Below are 20,213 nucleotides of genomic sequence, written 5' to 3' on the forward strand. Positions count from 1 at the left end.
TCTCCCCACTCCAGTCTCTCCTTCACTGAGTACCCTGAGGGGACCATTTAAAGCATCAGTCAGGGTATGTCTTTCTCTCCTCAAAAGCCTCACATTGGCTTTCTATCACATTAAGAGTGAAAGCCACAGTCTTTACAGTAATTCCTAAAACCTGAGATGGAAGGGTCCTCCGCACCTTGCAGACCCCCTCTCCTGCTGTGCCCCTTGGTTCCTCCTGCTCCAGCCCTGATGGCCTCCTTGCTATTCCTCCCACACAGGGGACACACCTCTGCCTCAGGGCCTTCCTCTTTCTCCCACCTGTTCTGTCTTGGAGATTTTCACTACCTTACTCTCCTTCTGGTCTTTACTCAAATATCAAACCTTCTCATTGAGGGCTTCCCAGACCACCCAACTTCAAACTGCAGCCTGTCTACCCCTTCTCTCCCTGCCCTGAAATTTCCCGTACCCTTTTCTTGTTTCATTTTTCTTTGTGACACATATGGTCATCTTCATATTATATTTTTTAATTCCTTTTTAAGTATCTGCCTCCACCTGGTGGAATGCCAACTCCACAAGGGATTTTTGTGGGGGGGGAGGGTTTCACTTCTTTGTCCCCAACATATAGAATAATGACTGGCACATGTTAGGTGCTCAATAAATACTTTTGGATTAATGAGTGAAGAAATCAGAACACATAGATTTAGACAGATTAAGTAACTTCTCAAACTCCATAGAACCAGGACGTGGCCGAACCAGGACTTGAGCACACGTTTGCCTCAGGCCACGTGCTCTTTGCTGCAGACTTTCTGCTCCATGCAAACACGTATGCTCAGGAGAGCTCGCAAACAGGCAGAATCAGAAACAGTCAGTCCTCAAGCAATTGGTTTGTTGTGACCTTATTGGAAAAGTAAAAAGGAATCTGTTGAAATCAATTGTAACTGTTCTTTAAATGAGGGCAAACTTTGTAAAAGACCAGACTGTAAATATTTCCTGCATTGTAGGCCATTCAGGCTCTCAGTCAACTACTCGGCTCGGCCACAGAGGCACAAAAACACCCCCGGGCTTACATAGTGTATATACACACACAGGCATGTCTATGCTCCAATAAACTGCATTTACAAAAAAAAAAAAAAGACAGATGACAGACTAGATTTGACCCATGGGCCATAATTTGCTAATTCCTGCTTTAAATTTATAAAAATACAACTAGGCTGAATGTGTGCTGATGTTCCAAATCGCAGGCAGTTACAGGAAGCAGTGAGATAAAGTGAACAAGAACTGACTTTGGTCGGCAGCAGTTCTGGGTTCGGATTCCTGCCTCGCCGTGTGCAAGCTGTGACGTGGGCAAATCGTCCAGCCCCTTTGGAATTCACGTCGCTCATCCGTCAGAAGGGTAAGTAGCCCTTCTCTGGCAGGCTGTTGTGAGGAAAATGAGAGGGTGTGTGTGCGGCAGCCACTAAATTGTACATCATAGTTGCTCAGTAGTGATTGTTATTATCAGGCCGCTCCTATGAGTTCCCACTAGACTGTGCATCCACTAAGGTCTGGGTGTCTCTCTTTTTCATTCTGAGGCCCCCTTAGCACCTCATTCTGGCCTGGGGATGCCAGTACTGAGCCTTTTGTGGAGGACAAGTGAAAGGACACATCACTTTATATAATGCCTAATAAACTTCTGAACCCAAGAAGTAACAGACTTTAAAAAAAAAAGTTCTAGAAGAATTTAAATCCGAAGGACATGGTGTCTGGGGAATTATGATGATAAGAGTATTGGGGGAATATTAAACTAACATAGTTTTATCTTCATTCTGTCTGGTCCTCAGTTGTAATGTGGCAGATGGCACAGATTGTGCCATGCCTTCCCATTCCTCTATCCTGCCGCGACTCCCCACACCCCACCTCCACCCCACAGAGCCCTGCTGCCCACGCTAGAGGCTGGAGAACAAGATGGCAACTTCCCTATCCCCTTAGGTCTCAGGCTCCCCGTTACCGGGCTTCCACCAAGCAGACCCTCAGTGATGTGGCTTTTCTTCCGGCAGAACACAGGGCACATGTGTTGCTGCTGGCTTGGATGCAGCTGAGGCCAGGTGGTCCTGCACTTGAGGCAGAGGTTTCCTGGTTGCCCAGCAGAGCCAGCAGTACCCATGGTGGGCTAATTCGGCAGAGTTGTTCCCGGAGGCCCTTCTGGAAGACCAGCCCAGAGCCTCCTCCTCTAGCCTGCCCAACAAAACGTCTTCCACCTGTTTACGTTCAAGCCCTCCAGATCACCAGGTTTCTTTCATGGTGTAGAATGCACTCAAGATATGACCCGGGACTGATTCCAATTAAACAGCAGGAAGAAGAGATAGGTTTGTCCTTTCCAACAAGTAGGGTGTGGAAGCAGGTGATGAGATGCCTGTATTCTCACCATCTCTCTCTGGGGCAACATTAGGGGGAGACTGTAGTAGACACAGCGTGGCCCAGACTAAGCAGGGGAGCCCTCATGCCCCGCTGCCCATTGGGAGTTCACCGAGGGGCAGAGCCTGGCAGGGGGCCTCCACACCAACAGGGGGCGATCACAGAGGTGGCTCCCCTATGGCCCTGAGGTTTTCAGAAACTCCTACATCTCTGTGGAAGACGGTGAGATGCGATGAACAAACTGGAGAACAATACTCAGGGCACTATCATTTTCGTAGTTAAAAGTGGACTCTCTGTAGTGTATTTGTGTATAAACCTTTAGTTAAAAAAAATGTCTGATGCACCCTGTCAGATTGTGAGTGGTGGTCGCTTCACACTGGAAATGGGAGGGAGTCAAAGCAGGGGGACCTTCACTTTTTTTATTATAACTTTGTGTACCATGTGAGTTTTAACAGTGAATATGGACTTCTTCTGTAATGAAAGTGTTTTTTTCTTTTTGCTTCTTTCTTCACAGCCGATAGCTGAATGGAAACAGCCAGGTGTGGGCAGCTAATGTCAGGAGTCCTTATGTATGATCTGCTCAGGGAAGCTTCCATTCAAACTCTGCTGTTACACAGCCACTTGAAAATTCTCAAAGTTTCCCTTCTGTTGCTTCTGAGAAAACGTACATTGGGGACGTCAGAAGTAAAAAGTGGGCCTGTCCCCTCCTGAGCCTGAGGTTCTTGGACGTCAGAATCACCTAGAGAACGTGTTAGAGCACAAATCTCAGGGCCCACCTCTAGAGTTCCTGTTTGAACACATGGCGGGGTGGGGTGGGGGGGGGGGCTGGTGGGGGTTAAGCCCAAGAATTTGCATTTTGAGAAAGTTCCCAGGGGTGCCACTGCTGGGGATGGGTGGCCCACACTTTGAGACCCTCTGCTCTAAACCATTGCCCCTCACCCTGTAGTCCCAGAACCAGTAGCATTAGCATCACCTGGAACTTGTTAGAAATACAGAGGCTTGGGCTTGCCACCAAACCACAGGTGGCAAACAGAAGGCCCAAGGGCTGAATCCAGCCCTCCACCTGTTTTATCTGGCCCAGCACCTTGTTTCTACCCAGGGCAGTGCTGACCTCTCACTTAACTGTTAAGAGTAGTTACATTTATACAGTCCTAAAATCACATTCGGCCCTTTGAAGGCAATCATGAGGAATCACACCCTTTGGAAATGAGTGTGACACCCTTGCACCAAACCTACTGAAGCAGAAGCCTCATGCTAAGAAGAGCCCTGTGTATGCACGCACCTGGCACCTGGAGAACTTTACTCCAGATGTCCAAAGCTTTTAGCCCCAGCACTTCGAGGTGTTTCCCCTGAGCACAGAGCCATCCACAAGCACCCTGTCCACGTCCCATCTGCTGATGCAGGACAGTGCGGTTTCAGTGGTCTTGGGGACAGGGGCTAAGAGAAAGAAGCAATCCCACCCACGGCAGGAGAGATCTCAGCCACAGCCTCCAAATGACAGGTTGCAGGAAACTCTCAACGTAGTTGCATTTCTGCATCCCGTATCAAGTTGTCTTCTCACTGGTGCTACCGGTTTACGCCCTCCTGACTGCACAGACAGGCGGAGGGCTGGACCCCATTCTGGATGGCACCCCCACCAGCACCAGGCTGGAGAACCACCCCACGGGTCCTCCACCTTTTTCAGGTGCTCCCAGAAATGTACAGCTTGCAAAGCTATGTGTGGCTCAATACAACCCAGACAAACGGAAGGCCCTCTGGACATTTCAGAGATGGAACAAGCATGAACTTACCACTTAATTTCAACCCAGAGCCCACATGATGAGATGCAGGCCACATGCCAGACTCAGTTGCATTGCCTTATGGTGGTCAAGCTGCCTACGTCTGGATCTTCAACACCATCTGACCAGGCCGGTGAGCATCCTCGTATACGCACTTAGTTCCTGAGTCCAGTGAGATTCTCGGGACAGTAACTGCCATCTCTGTCTGCCCTCCCCTCCCCACCCAGACCTGCCTCAAGCCCAGCTTGCTGCCAGATGGCCCAGCATACAGGGTCCCACTCAACCCTGCAGGGCACGACCCCACCAAAGCTGAGCTCTTTCCCCAGATGAGGAAGCAGGAGAGGAAATTGGATATCACAAACAAACAAAGAAGAAGGTTTTCAGCTGATCAGACAAGCTGTTTTTCTCTATTCCTCCACAAAGATGTGTTTCTCTGTGTTTCTCGTCGGGCAGCATCAGTGCCATCCCACAGAGAAGCCAGAGGTGTTCACCCATCTTCAAAATAGAGTCAGTCAAGACCAACTGGCGTGCTAAATACTTGAACAAAACTTTAAAATCGGGGAACATGAGCTAGAACAAACAATTTCCAAGTGAAGAAGCAGGTATAATTCTTCCATAAATTGTTCTGCCTGTGGTTTAAAAATATAAATCCTAACCCTTATCAACACTACCACTTGTGGAGGGTTGACTGCACGCCGGGCACCATGCTGCACACTTTTTAGGATTAGCTCGCTTATTTTCACAACACCCCTCTGGGTGGTAGGAGCTGTTTTTACTCACTACACTTCGAACACCAAACGTGTGGGCTTCGTCCATGGCAATAGCCAGTTCTCCAATCCTGCAAGGCCCACTGCGTGTCCTACAATTCAAATCAATTCTGATACTAACTACCTGGTGTTGGCATCAAACCCAGCAAGTTCAAGGACTCAGTCCCACAAGACCTCCCTCACTGCAGACGCCAGTTGCAAGTACTAGATGCCCAGGGCACACACACACCTCTGTCTGACTTGTCAGAGCCAGGGGTCCCCACAACCACCCCCTCACAGAACTCAGGAAGACAATTTACGTGTATCACCAGTGTACCATAAAGGATTCCCAGAACACCCAGAAAAAGAGGTGCACGGGGAGAGTCCCCGAAGAATCCCCAGCACAGAGCTTCTGCCTCATGGGACAGGGATCTGCCACCTTCATAACATGGTTATGTTCATAGTTGTGTTCACAACTTCAAAGTTCCCCAGACCTCACTGTTTTGAAATTTTATGAAGGTTTAATTACACAGACATGATTACATTGTTTAAATCATTGGCCATTGGGGATTAAATTATTTAAATCATCGCCCCTCTGCCCTTCCTAAGGATTGGGGGTGAGGGTGAAATTTGCAACCCTCTGAGGAAGCCTTATTCTTCCTAGTGACCAGCCCCCATCCTGAAGCTGTAGAAGGGCCCATAAAGAGTCACCTCAGAATAAAAGACACTCCACTACCCTTACACTCAGACAATTGCAAGGGTTTTAGGAACTCTGTGCCAGGAACCTGGGACAAAGACCAAATAGCTTTCTGTGATGTAACCAGTGGTTTTTGTTCTCTGTGTATGTGTGTGTGTGTGTGTGTGTGTGCAGATGGGAAAACTGGAGCCTAGAGTAGTTAATTAATTTGTGAAAGGTCATACAGCAAGTAACCTGGGTAGGCTGATGTGAGCCTGTATGCTTAATCATTAGTCTGCACCACCTCCCAGTGTTATGGCCTAATGCTGCTCCTACTTTGAGAAAAAAGTAAACACTGATGGGAGAAATATGTAAGTGCTTCTGAAGATATTACAGGGGCCACAGTGCCTTTGCGTACATGTAATCCACACATAACAATTGCTACATATACCTAAGTTATGGCATCTTTGGCAGGTACAGAAAGGAAGTCCAGATGGCTCATAAACTATTTTTGATAAAGGGGAGGCAGTCACTCCCATCACTGGGAGGGAAAGCAAAATGATGCCTGAGCTCCAGACTAGCTCCTGGTGGCTGCCGGCTACAGAAGCACTTCATTTGGTCATGACCCAAGCCGCGTGCTGACTGCTTTGGTGGGTGCAGGACCCTGGGTCACTAGCCCAGACTGCAGCACAAGGAGGCTTTCTGCTGCTCCACCCTCCTGGCTGTGAGACTCGTTCCGCATCACCAGAATGACAGATTGCCTTGTGTCATTTTGGGGAAACACACGCACATACGAGTGCACACACACAGGTGATGCCCCAAAAGAACGCAGCCTCACTTGATAAGCATGAGGTAATATCAGTTAAAGAAGTTTTTACATTCATTTTGAATGGGGAAAAGCAGTTGGTTTTTATCATGAAATCAAAGGTGAGCTGGCAAATTCACCATGCATAGAATCATCTTTTTGTGAATGCTTGCCCTCAAAACGTTGTCAGACATAATTCACTTGGGGAGGGAAGAGAATCAATGCCTTCATGTGTAAAGTGCAGAAAACACCCAAACTCACAAGCATGCAAGAGAAATAGAGGGACAGTGGAAGGGCAAACAGGAGTGTTATTGAAAAGAAAAAGCAGGTTGGTGTTTAAATCTGGCCTCAAAGTGAGTAATAATATAAAGCACAGTAATCACAAACTGACTCAAATATCTTGGGACAAAAGAGAGCTAAGGACATTGGGATTGTGAGCTGATTGATGGGTGGTCATGATGATCGATACCATTTATTGAGGATCTACTATCTATCGAAGAAGATAGATACTATTCCCATTTTACAGATGGGGAAACTGAGGCCTAAAGAAGTTGAATAACCTGCAGCAAATGTCACATGATAAAAAGAACCTGAGTCCAAGTCAAGGTTGAGCTGAATCCAAAGCCTATACGTTTTGAGACTATGTGGTAAATAGCTACAAAGCATTTAAGGCTATAAACTGAGAAATGGCATCTAATTAGAAGTATGCCTAGAAAGGCCTGGAGCCACCCCTGTGGGTGACCCGTCCAACGTTCTCTCCCCCCTCACACTCCTTTCTGTCCAAACCTCAACTATGATATATGTTCAGTCCTTCAGTTTCCAACTCCCAAAGGAAAGTCTGATTGAGATAAGAGAGTCCTTGACTGACACTCTCTCAGCCACTGTTACTGACCTGGGGGTGAGTGAGCACATGGCCTTGGATGATGCCGCTACACTGCAGGGAGAAGCATGTGCTCAGTACTTGGGAGATACTCTTCCATGTCCTCTGGATATAACAAGAAAGCGTGTTGCCCGTTGGCTAACTGGCAGCCATGAAGAGAACCACATGAAGATAAAGCCAATACCCCCAAAATGGCACTGTGCCAAGATGAGTCTGTGGTGGTAGTGGTGGGGAGGGGGACCCATTGACCTTCTGACTTACAGGTTTTGAAAGTCATACTTCAGAGTCTCTTGTTATATGAAAAAAAAACGTGTCTATTTTTAACTAATTTAAGGCAGAGTTTCTGTCACTGGCACTTAAAAGCACCCAAACTGATACTGACTTCTTGCCCAAATTACCTTCTTTAACAGCCTGCCAGTTCCCGTGTTGCATAATTGGAGATTCATTCCTTTGCATATTTGTGTTCCCTAATAGGTAATAGATAAATAACTGTCCAACTTCAGAGAAGGGACTATTTTTCTTAATACTTCACAAAAGAAAATGACTTAATAAAGAAAAATATTAATATATTAACTACATAAAAAGTTAAAACTTTTAATATAGAAATACCATTAATAAACTTTAAAGGGGAAAAATACAGTGGAAACAATTTTTCTGCACACAGTAAAAAGAGTTAACATCCTTTCTATATAAAAAGCTCTGCAAATAGATGAACACCTCAAGAGAAAAATATGCAAAGAATGTGAACACGCAATAGCCCTTAAATATAGTTTTGCTGTTCAATTTACCAGTAATCCAAGAAACACAAAAGTACAATACTATGCTTATCCACCAAATTTGAATTGGTTATTTTGTTTCCTTCATAAGGACTAACTTCTTAAGGAAAAGACTACCGTGTAAGTTGGCTACCAGCTGAGATCCTCAGCTATCCTCATTCTTCATCAGACCAACCTGGGCTTATTATTGCGGCAGAGACAGGGATCAGAGAGAGAGGGAACACACCACTTCTTGAGGCCTGGACTCAGACTCACACACCATCACTACCACTGCTTTCTATGAGCCAAAACAGGTCACATGGCCAGCATCGATTTTGGGGAAAGTGACCCTGCCTGGGGAGGAGTTGAAAATTGATACTGTAAAGTCTCTACCTACAGAGAGAAATGGAGGATCGAGGCCAACTTTCAATCATTCATGAGCACGTACTGCATTTTCCCAATTATGCTTTAAAAATTATGTATATCCAATGGAATACTACTTGCCATAAAAAAAGAAGTAAATCTTACCCTTTGCAACAGCATGGATGGACCTAGAGAACACTGTGCTAAGTGAAATAAGCCTGTTAGAGAAACACAAATACCGTATCATTTCACTCATATGTGGAACCTAATAAACAAATTGAACTAGCAAGCAAAGCAGAGACTCATAGCCTCATAGGTAGAGAGCAGGCTGATAACTCTGAAGGGGATTGTCATGGAGGGATTCAGAAAAAAAACAGAAAGGACCCATGGACACGGACAACAGTGTGGTCATTGTGGGGATGGGGGTGGGTGGAGACGGAAGAGGGTGTAAAGAGAATAAATGGCAATGGAAAAATACAATAAAAATTACATTGAACACAAAAAATAAAAATTATGTGTATCTATCTATAGTATGCATATGTGAAGTGAATAAATAGACCATCTATAGATATCTGTTCTCAGTTGAGTAGGCACTCAACTGAGTAAAGAAGATAATACCCAAATGGCCAATAAGTCCATGAAAAAATGCTCAATAGCACTAATCACCTGGAAATGCAAATTACAGCCATATGAGATACCATTACCTACCCATCAGAATAGTTAATATTAAAACAAACAAATATTAAAAAGCTAGTAATACCACATCTTGGTGAGAGTTGGGTTTACCGAAACTTATACTGCTGTCCGGGATGCAAATTGGTGGAACCACTTTGGAACTTGTCTGTATCTACTCAGTTAAACATATCCCCATTCTCTGATCCAGCAATTCCACTCCTTGGTCCACACCCAAAAGAATGCACATATGTAGATGAAAAGACTTGTTTAAGAATGTTCACAGATGTATATTCATAATAGCCCAAATCAACCCAAATGTTCATCAACAATAGAATGGATACATTGAGAGTTTTTCCCCAGAATGAAACACTATACAGCAAAGAAAAAGAACAGATCCTGCTACTAGCAATAACATTGATAGCTCTAACAGGCATAATGTTGAGCAAACAAAACCAAATTCAAAAACAAGCATATACCTCACAAAGCCACTGAGCACATGTGACACTCACCTGTGGTGACAGAAATCAGGAAAGCAGTTATCTTTGACAGCCCCGTGATCCAGATGTGGCACAAGGTGCTGCCACCTGTGATGTGAGTTGTGACTTTACCTTGTAAAAATTCAAGCTGTACACTTAAAACTTGGGCACTTTTCTGTATGCATGTTATACTTCAGAAACAATATTTACAAAATAACGGTAAGAGTTAGATTTGTTTTAACCCCTCCCAGAGCTCCCTTGAAGAGGGACTGGGTGGTGCAGGCAGAGAGCTAGGAAAGATCCGGCAGCCCTGGCAGGTATGAGAGTCCCAGCCTCCTGCCTGGAGGTGTGAAGGAGGGCCAAAGGCACTGGAAGGCAACCATAGTCACTAGTTGGCAGCAACGGTACAGGGCCCCAGTGACTATCCTGCAAATAGCAGGCCCTCATTTCTAGCAAAACCAGTTTCAGCGCCCTTGGCTGTAGACAGCTTCTTTGTTACCCAGATCCTTGCTGCCCTGCTCCCTTCTCTGACGGAGCACCCCCCAGCCCTTTAAATCTCCCGGCACACAGCAGAGCGTCCGTTTTAATGAGAATGCTGCCAAAATGTCAAGAGAAGTGACAGCAAGTTTAAAGGGACCCAGAAGTACCCAGCCGAAAGAGGTCTTCCTTAGAGTGCCTTCCATTTTCTCTCTCCTCTTCAACTCCAATTTTCTCCTCTTCAACTCCAATTTTCTCCATCTAATCCCTCATTGTCAACACATTTAGGATTTTGCTAATGGATAAAAATGAGATTCATGTTCCCTAGGCTCAAGGCCACCTGACTCAGGACTGGCTGCCAGTATACAAGGAAGGATATAAGTGAAAACACAGAGCTCATTCAGGATTCTGTGTTCAGGCAGATTATTAATACAAATCATTGTATTTCCATAACAGCTGGGGAAATTTATCATTCCATTTATCCAGACTTTGCTCAAGAATTTTAAGATGGGCCACAGTTTGCCCTATGAGGGTCTTAAAACATGCATGATTTTAACCAGTGTAATGTTTGAGTGTGCCTGGTCTCTATTAAGACAGGTTAATAATAAACTTGATTTATTCAATATAGCAAAGTGGAGCAATGTTGTCTGCAAGTATCTCCCTCAATAATCAAAGGAGTATAAAGAGAAAATGACAGGAAACTAACTTTCAAGGTGAAAAATCAAACACCGGGTCTTCTCACTGTGCACTGATAGAAGCTGCTTCGGACGAACACACCGATCTGCTTTCCAGCCACGATGCCCTCCTCTCCTCCCAGTCACGCGCGACTAAGCCAAATAAAAGCAGGAACCGCTTGGCAAATAGAACCTTGGGAGGTTATTTCGACCTCATTGCATCCTACACCATGTGAGCCATCCAATGCCCAGCTGAATTCTAAGCCAAGTTGACAGGGGATGGCACAAAACTCTTCATAGGCCAAAGTCACAGTAACTTCCAAGTGACCTGCTGGGAATCCCACCCACCTCCAGACCCAGTACCATGACTACCACATGACAATGGAAGGACCATTGTTAGGATGTCCTGCTACCCTCACTTATCCAGAGAAATCTGAGCCCCAAACAGGCAGCATAATCACCCTGTTTAGCACCACAGATAACCTCAAAGATATTAAATTGTAGCCTTGGCCAAGTGGCTCAGTTTGTTGGAGCATTGTCCTGTACACCAAAAAGTTCTGGGTTCAATCCCCAGTTGGGGCTCATATAAGAAGTAACCAATTGATGTTTCTCTCTCACATTGACCTTTTTTCTCTCTCTTTCTCTCCCTCCCCTTCTCTCTCTCTCTCTCAAATCAGGAAAAACAGCTGGCTGGTGTAGCTCTCTCTAAAATCAGGAAAAACACCTGGCTGGTGTAGCTCAGTGGATTGAGCACAGGCCTGTGAAACAAAGAGTTGCCGGTTCAATTCCCAGTCAGGGCACATGCCTGGGTTGCAGGCCAGGTCCCCATTAGGGGACACATGAGAGGCAACCACACATTGATGTTTCTCTCACACTCTTTCTCCTTCCCTTCTCCTCTCTCTAAAAATAAATAAATAAAATATTTTAAAATCAGGAAAAACAAATTCTCAAGGGAGAAAAAATTTTTAAAGGTGCTAATTCTAGATTTCATATACCAGTTAAAAGAAAACTTATTTTCTTCTCTCCAACTATAGTAATGTTTATCAAGGGCTATGACTGGGCCCAAGACCAGATTGAGCAGGTCTGTGTAATGGAGATAGTCTAATATAACAGGAAATGGGGAGTGGAGAGAACAGAAACAAAGGAAAGAAACAGAAAAGCCGCTAAGCAGTTGTCTGAGAAACCCAATCCTATTTTAATTTTCATGAGATTATTAAATCTCAGTAGCTCATAGATTACAAACTCTGCTTTGTGAATCTTCATGTATTCACCAATGAGTGTGCCCTGGCCACCAGCTGTGAGTGACAGGCTGTGCTAGGGGTGAGGAAAGCAGTGAATACTAGTAAGATACAATCCCTGGCCTTGAGAAGCTCAGGTTAGAGGGAAGACCTGTGTGTGAACACATGCTCAAAAATAGGTCTTTACGGATGAGTGTGCAAGTACTACACATGGAATTGAATGCTGTGCTAGAACACACATTTCTAAGGGCCTCTAATGAATGTAGGAAACTGACTAATGGCCACTTGAAGATACTAGGTCCTAACTCCTGGTACCTGTGTTTCCTTATCATGAAAAAGCATCTGCCCTGGTTGGTGTGGCTCAGTGGATTGAGTGCCAGCCTGTGAACCAGAGATTGCCAGTATGATTCCCAGTCAGGCTTGCGATTCCCAAGGTTGCCTGGGTTGTGGGCCAGGTCCCCAGCAGGGAGTGTTTGAGAGGCAATCACACGTTGATGTGTCTCTCTCTCTCTTTCTCACCCCCTTTCCCTCTTTCTAAAAATAAATAATTAAAAAAAAAAGATAAAGCACCTTTGCAGATGGGATGAAGTTAAATACCTAGGCTTGGGGGGATTATCCTGGTGGGCCTTAAACCTGATCACAAGGTTCCTCGTAAAAAAGAGGCAGAGGGAGATTTGACGCAGACACACAGAAGAGAAGGCAATGTGATGACAGAGGCCAAGAATGCAGCACTGCAGCCACGAACCCAGGAGTACCAGGAGCCACCAGAGCTGGAAAAGTCAAAGAACAGATTTCCCCCCAGAACTTCCAAGGGAATCCAGCCTTGCCAACGCCTCGGTTCAGGCTCTGGCCTCCAGAACAAGAACAGAACAAACTCCTGTTGTTAGAAGCCACCAAGTTTGTGGCAATTTATCCAGCAGGGGCAGGACACTAATATACCAAAAATGAGAAAAGACTTACAAAAAAATAAATGCATGAGCTGAGTTATAGAGGGTGTGTGGAGAGAAGTCAGTGGGTGATTATGTCTGGTGTATAAAACGCAACAGGGTGAAAGATGAGACTAGCCATGGACTAGATTGTGGAGGGTCTAGCATGTTTTTGTTAAGATTTTATTTTATTTGACATTTAACTGTGGTGAGTGTGGAGGAGCTCTTGCAGGGTATTAAGCCACTTACATCTTATATTTACATTTTAGAAAGATCCCTCCACCCACACTGTGGAGACTTTCTCTTACCACCTCTGATCTAGTCTATTAGGAAATAGTATGGCTCTATTATACAAATACATCTATTAATAAATAGATCTAGTTGTCCTTTTCTCCCTATAGCCCCTGCTACCATTCTAATCCAAGACACTGTTCTCGTCTGAACTTTGAAGTAGCTTCCCATCCAGTCCTCTGCCTTTCTTATTCATTGTCAACAATCTCTCCACACCCCGACCCTGCCACCTACCTTTCTCTCCCCCTATAATATATATCTCATAATATAATAAGTTATATAATTGTTGACCAAGTGACCTCATTTATACATCTTAGTCAAGAAATAGACTTGAGGACTTCCAGTCAAGATGGTGCCATAGGTATAAACACAGCTCACCTCCTTACACAAACACATCAAAATTAAAACTAAAATGTAAAACAACCATCACTCAGAACCATTAGAGATCAAGTACAATGGAAGTCTGACAAGTACAGAATTAAAGAAACCACATCCATCCAGACTTGTAGGAGAGGCAGAGACACAGAATGGGCTGGTCCCACTACCACATATGGTGGATAAAAATTTGGGAGGGATACCTCAGGAGCAAGTACCAGCCCCACACCGGGCCCCCCAGCCCAGGATTCTAGTGCCAAGAACTTAAGTCCCCACAACTTCTGGCTGCAAAAACCTGTGGGCTTTGAGTCAGTGGAAGAAACATCTGGAGATCTAATCAGTCCCCTTAAAGAACCCACATACAAATTTACTCAGACTCACCCCTTCAGAGCTCCAGCACCAAGGTAGCAGCTTGAAAGGCGCCAATGGCATACAGGGAAGAACCGAAGTGTCTGGGAAGAGCTGGAGGAGGCAGGAGCTGGAGGACAGCTTTCTTCCAGACAAAAAAGCAAGCAAAGGCCATTGTCCCTTTTCTGAGCGCCCCCCCCCCACCAGAGCCACAGAGCTATAGGAAGGTGACATATCTGAGACTCCGTCAACCTGGCTAACACTGTTTGCCCTTCCTTGGAGATCTCCTGAGACTCTGGCCCATCCAACTACAGGCCTACTTAAACTGCTGTGACTTTTCCATATGAATGGCTGGTCTTGGCTCATGCTTCACAACTTCCTAAATCCTATCAAATAAGCAACAGCTGGCCTCAGTAATCCCCCGGCCCTCTTACATCTTGCTATGTGGCCCCAAGCCCAGCACTAGCAGCAGCCAGCTTAGATTCACAGCTTGGCTTCACCTGGGAATCTCCAAGCCCAGCACAAGTAGCAGCCATCTCAGATTGCCTTATAGCTCAGGCAGGGTGGCCCTGTGAAGAACAAAAGTGGGTGCTAATATTGGCCTGTACCACCGGGGAAGTGCCAGAGCCTGCACACCCAGTGGACAGCTACAGGCAATGTTGGAGCAGCACCACCCTGTCCCTGCACAGCTGATCCTCCAAGGAAGATAGAGGTGGGTGGTCAGTGGTCATAGCCTGTCCTTGCAGCTGACTGGCCTGGGTAAATCCCTCCCATTGAGCTGCCAGCAGCAATTAATGCTCAGCTATAAGAGGATGGTATACTCAGCCCATACAAATGGTGCACTTCAAGTACCCAGCTTGTGTTACAGGAGAGGCTGTGCCACTGGACTCTACAGGACAACTACTACATTAGGCCACTACCAAGACAGGGAGCCATAGCAACTCTACCTAATACACAGAAACAAAATCAGGGAGCCTGCTAGAATGAGGGGACAAGAAAAATATGGCCCATATGGAAGAACAGATCAAAACTCCAGAAAAAGAGCTAAACAAAATGGAGATAAGCAATCTATCAGATGCAGAGTTCAAAGCACTGGTTGTAAGGATGCTCTAGGAACTTAGTGAGGACCTCAACAGCATAAAAAAAGATCCCATCAAAAACAAAGGGTACAATAATTGAAGTCAAGAACAATTTATAAGGTAACAACTGTAGAGTGGATGAAGCTGAGAATCAAATCAATGATTTGGTACATAAGGAAGTAAAAAACAACCAATCAGAACAACAAGAAGAAAAAAATAATTTTAAAAAAATGAGGATAGTATAGGCAGCCTCTGGGACAACTTCAAGCCTTACAATATTTGCATCATGGGGTAACCGAAGGAGAGGAGAAAGAGCAAGAAATTGGAAATCTGTTTGAAAAAATAATGAGAGAACACTCCCTAATTTGGTGAAGGAAGTAGATAGCAAGTGCAGGAAGCACAGAGTCCCAAACACAATGGATGCAAAGAGGCCCATGCAAGACACATCATCATTAAAATGCCAAAGGTTAAAGATAAAGAGAGAATCTTAAGAGCAGAAAAACAGTTACTTACTTACAGGAGGTTCCCATAAGACTCAAAAGAAACTTTCTCAAAAGAAACTTTACAGGCAAGAGGGATTGGCAGGAAACATTCAAGATTATGAAAAGCAGGGACCTACAGCCAAGATTGCTCTATTCAGCAAAGCTATTATTTAGAATCGAAGGGTAGATAAGAGCTTCCCGGAGAAGAAAAACACTGAAGGAATTCATCACCACCAAATCGTTATTATATGAAATATTAAAGGGAGTTATTTAAGAAAAAAAGCAAAACTGTGAACTATAAAATAGCAATAAATACATATCTGTGACAATTGAGTCTAAAAAACAAACTAAGCAAAAAAGAACAGAGACAAAATTCATGGATATGGAGAACATTTTTATGATTGCCAGATGGGAGGGGAGTGTGAGGAAATGGATGAAGATATAAGGAGATTAAGAAGTACAAATAGGTAGTTACAGAATAGTTATGGGGATGTAAAGTACAGTATAGGAAATGGAGTAGCTAAAGAACTTATGGGCATGACCCATGGGCATGAACAACGGTGGGGGGATTGCCTGAGGAAAATGGGAGTGCTGGGTGGAGGGGGGCAGAGGGGAAAAACTGGGACAACTGTAATAGCATAATCAATAAAATATAATTTAAAAGAAAAATAAATAAATGAATAAAAATAAACAAAACTTTTAAAAAATGTTCCATTTACATTTTGAAATATTATTCAGTCATAAAACATTTGATAGTATGCACAAAATAGCAATTAAATTGAATTTATTAATGGCCAATTTTAATCTACTAGATTAGAATACATATTTTAAATGATGATACCTAATTTGGAATAAATGCAGAGATATATTAATCATATAAATACATATGTTCTCTTTCACTGACAAGTTGACAATAGATATAAAATGTTTGTCACAGCAATTGTATGCTAGGATTTATCCTGAGAATAAAAAGTGGAGATGTTCAAAATTTGTCATTTCTATGAAAGCTAAAAAATGTTGATTAAATATTTTCTTATAAAAAGAAAATTTATGAGCAAATTAAATTTATAATGATTTCCGGTTATTTAAAATATTCTGATATATTCTGGTATATTCGCGCAATGAATTACAATGCAGCCTTTAAAATGTGCCGCAGAAGCCCTGGCTGGTGTGACTCAGTGGACTGAGCACCAGACTTTAAAGCAAAGGGTCAGCAGTTTGATTCCCAGTCAGGGTACCTGCCTGGGTTATGGGCCAGGTCCCTAGTTGGGGGCATGTGAGAGCCAGCCACACATTAGTGTTTCACTCCCTCTCTTTCTCCCTCCCTTCCCCTGTCTCTAAAAATAAATAAATAAAATCCTTTAAAAAAATATGGTACAGAAGATTATTAATAGTATGGAAAGTATTCACAATGTATCAAGTAAATAAAACCAAGTTTCACAGTAATACACACAGCAATTTAGATGTATACAAGGATTAGAAGGCTGGAAGTATACACATCAAAATGTTAACAGTTATTTCTGGGTGGTGGGACCACACATACTTTTTTTTTATTTTATTGTTTATGATTTTCTCTTTTTTCCAACATTTCAACAATAAATACATAACACTTTGAAATTAGATTTAAGATATTTGACTCGTATGTTAAAAATATTTGGTGAGATTCTTACAATGATACTGAAAAAAGTAAACTGCTAAAATATGCACAGGGTGTGATTACAATTGTGTGTATGTGTTCACAAAGAAAATATGCTGGAAGAGAAGACATCAAGATTTATCAATGTTTAATTCTGAGTATCAGGTTTTCGGTTTTGGAAAAAATGGAGCACGAAGGTCCACCCCTATTTTTACCCCACTGAAACCCATTGCAAAGCTGGACCAGGCTGCAAGGAGCAGCAATCTCAGGACTCTGGGGGGCAGAGAGTAGCAGGAGGACAGGGGAAGAAGATCAGCACCAGAAGTGCCCCTCATTAGCCAGCGGGCAGCTTAGAAGGTCTCCCACTTCAATGTGTGATTGCCAGGGCACTGGGGTGACTGGGGTGGGTGGGGAGGGGGAGCCAGAAGGGGACAACAGTGAGAGGAGACACCCAGCGCAGACAGACAGACAATCTAGGGCAGAAAACCGCTCTCCTCGTAGTAACAGCGAGAGGAACCCCTGAGCTCAACACCAAGCTGCACATTCGTAGATGTAATACTAACACATATTAACAGCACTGAGAGCTGAACCCAGCGGTAAACACCACCCAAGTGTCAAGCTGGTGGCACTCCCTTGGGACAGATCTGAACAGCATTGCAGAGGCTTTGAGGAGGGCCTGACACTGAAGCCCACAAATGGCTGGTCAGGAACTTGCAGTCTGAACCCAAATGCACCAACTGCCTTCTCAAAGAAAATACCAACAAGACCCAGAGCCTCTTCTGGGTTTACAGAATTAGAGCTGGAACTACCTTAGTAATGTGCGTCCACTGTAACCCTCAAAATTGGAGTGGTTTGCTTATTTCAAAATTTTAGTTAGGCCTATAACCTCCACATATTTTAAACAACAGCCAAAGTCTCATAATGTAATCGTCAAAATGCCTGATACATAATCCAAAATCACTTGGAACATAAAGAAGCAGGAAAATCTCAACTTGCAAGAGAAAAGACAAGGAACAGATGTTAACACAGAGATGACATAGATGTTGGAATTATCTGATTAAGATTCAGCAGCAGCTACTATGAAACTCCTGCAGCAGGTAAGGGCGAATATTCTTGGAATGAACAGAAAGGAAGTTTCAGTGAAGGAATAGAAGAGTCAGTGGGGAATTTCAAACAAAAAGAACTAATTGAAGGGGCTTAATGGCAGAATGGAGATGACAGAGAAAAAGGCGGTGAACATCAAGATATATCAATAGAAATCATTCAATTTGAGCAACAAAGAGCGAAAGAAGATCAAAAGTATGAATCTGTGGGTAACTTCAGGTACCTGTGGGACCATACCAAAAGGTCTAAATTTATATCATCAGAGTAGAAAAGGAAAAGGGGTCTCGTTAAAAAAAAACAACAAACATGTATTTGAAGAAACCACAGCTGAGAACTTCCTGAATTGGGTGAAATACACAAACCAACTGACTCTAGAAAGTCAGCAACTCCAGCAGGATAAACACAAATAAATCCACACCCAGACATATCATAACCAAACCGCTGACGACTGATGACAGAAAAAAATCCTGAAATCTGTTAGAGAACACCAATGCACATCTTGTCAGGAACAGCGGTTCGAATAGCTGCAGATTTCTCCTCGGAAGTTCTCCAGACAGTAGGAAAGCAGTATCAGAAGGGTGCTTGCCTCTTTAGGAACAAAGGAAGAGAAACAAAAGTGGCAACTATCTGGTAGCTATCATAGGCTATCATTCTCCTCTAGAGTTCTTTAAAACATGCACGACAGAAACAAAAGAGAAATTATAACAGTGTCTGATGGGGTTTTGTTGGGTGTGGATGGTGTGAGGTCACTATTACATGAACAGAGGTGCTGGTGATGTTACAAAAAGAACTGAATTAATGGGAAAGACATCCATGCTCTGGGGATGGATTGGGAGCAAGGGGAATGTTCTCCAGGCTAGAGGTGGATCCTACGACCAGGTCTTTCTTCCCCTTTCACCTAGTGAAACCCAAATGTACCCTTCCTTAACGTTCTTCTAAATGCATGGAGCCTTCATGAAGTCTCTCTCACTTCCTTCCCCAGCATCCCCTCAGCATTTGGTTTATACGTCTCTGGGGGTTCTTATGAGAAGCAATAGCTGGCAATGTTAACAAAACTAGCAATCTGTCTATCAGATTCAGCACTAAGTACATTATAAGCATTATTTCTAATTCTTACCAAAAACTCTGTGAGGTAGATAATATCATCCCCCACTTCGCAAAAGAGGAAAGAGGCTCCGTGTGCTATTGTGATTTTTCCGCTTGTTTTGTATACAACAACTAGACCGACTGACTAGGTTCCACCACGTTGTATCTATCCTGCAGCCTCTTCTGGGTTTACAGAATTAGAGCTGGAACTACCTTAGTAATGTGCGTCCACTTGAACCCTCAGAATTGGACTGGTTTGCTTATTTCAAAATTTAGTTAGACCTATAACCCTGAAAGAAAAACAGGCCAGTGATAGGTTTGTGAAGTGGTAGGTCCTGACTACGGCTCTTCAGCCTCCTCCCGAACAACGGGCCACACAAGGCAGAGATGGCTGGAGGGAGTTTTGAGCAAACGGCAGAGCCATTGTAGATTCTCACTGAGATCAGAACGAAACAATTTGCGTTTCTGAGCATCAATACCTTTGACTGACCTTGCTGCTGAATGCTTATTGTGTTTTTTTTGTGCTGCAGCACATTCCAAGTTCAAAGTAAGATGGATCTATCTTAGTAATAGATGTTGGAGAAAAATCAATTTCTATGAAAAATGGTGCGCCGTTTGCCTTGTCTTGGGCTGTGTGGGCAGCCCCACCAGACTACTGTGCTCCCACTCTGGAGAGCCCACAGCTCTCTTTGAACACTGTACGTGCTTGTTACCTCAGAATGTTTTGGGCCAAGCTGCAGTGCACAGGGAGAGGAATGGTGTCTAACCATTTGGTTATAATATTTGCTACGGTCTGAATGTGTTCCCCTAAAATTGTATTTTAAAATCCTACCCTCCAAAGATGACGGTGTTAGGAGATGGGGCCTGTGGGAAGTGCACAAGTCCTGAGGTAGACCCCTCGGGAATGGGTCCATTGTTCCTTACATTATAAGAGGCCTTGGAGAGCTCCCTCGTGCTTTTCACCTTGGAA

This window comes from Sturnira hondurensis, unplaced genomic scaffold (genome assembly GCF_014824575.4).
Source record: "Sturnira hondurensis isolate 20B ecotype Veracruz unplaced genomic scaffold, ASM1482457v3 Scaffold0014384, whole genome shotgun sequence".
NCBI classification, from domain to species: Eukaryota; Metazoa; Chordata; class Mammalia; order Chiroptera; family Phyllostomidae; genus Sturnira; species Sturnira hondurensis.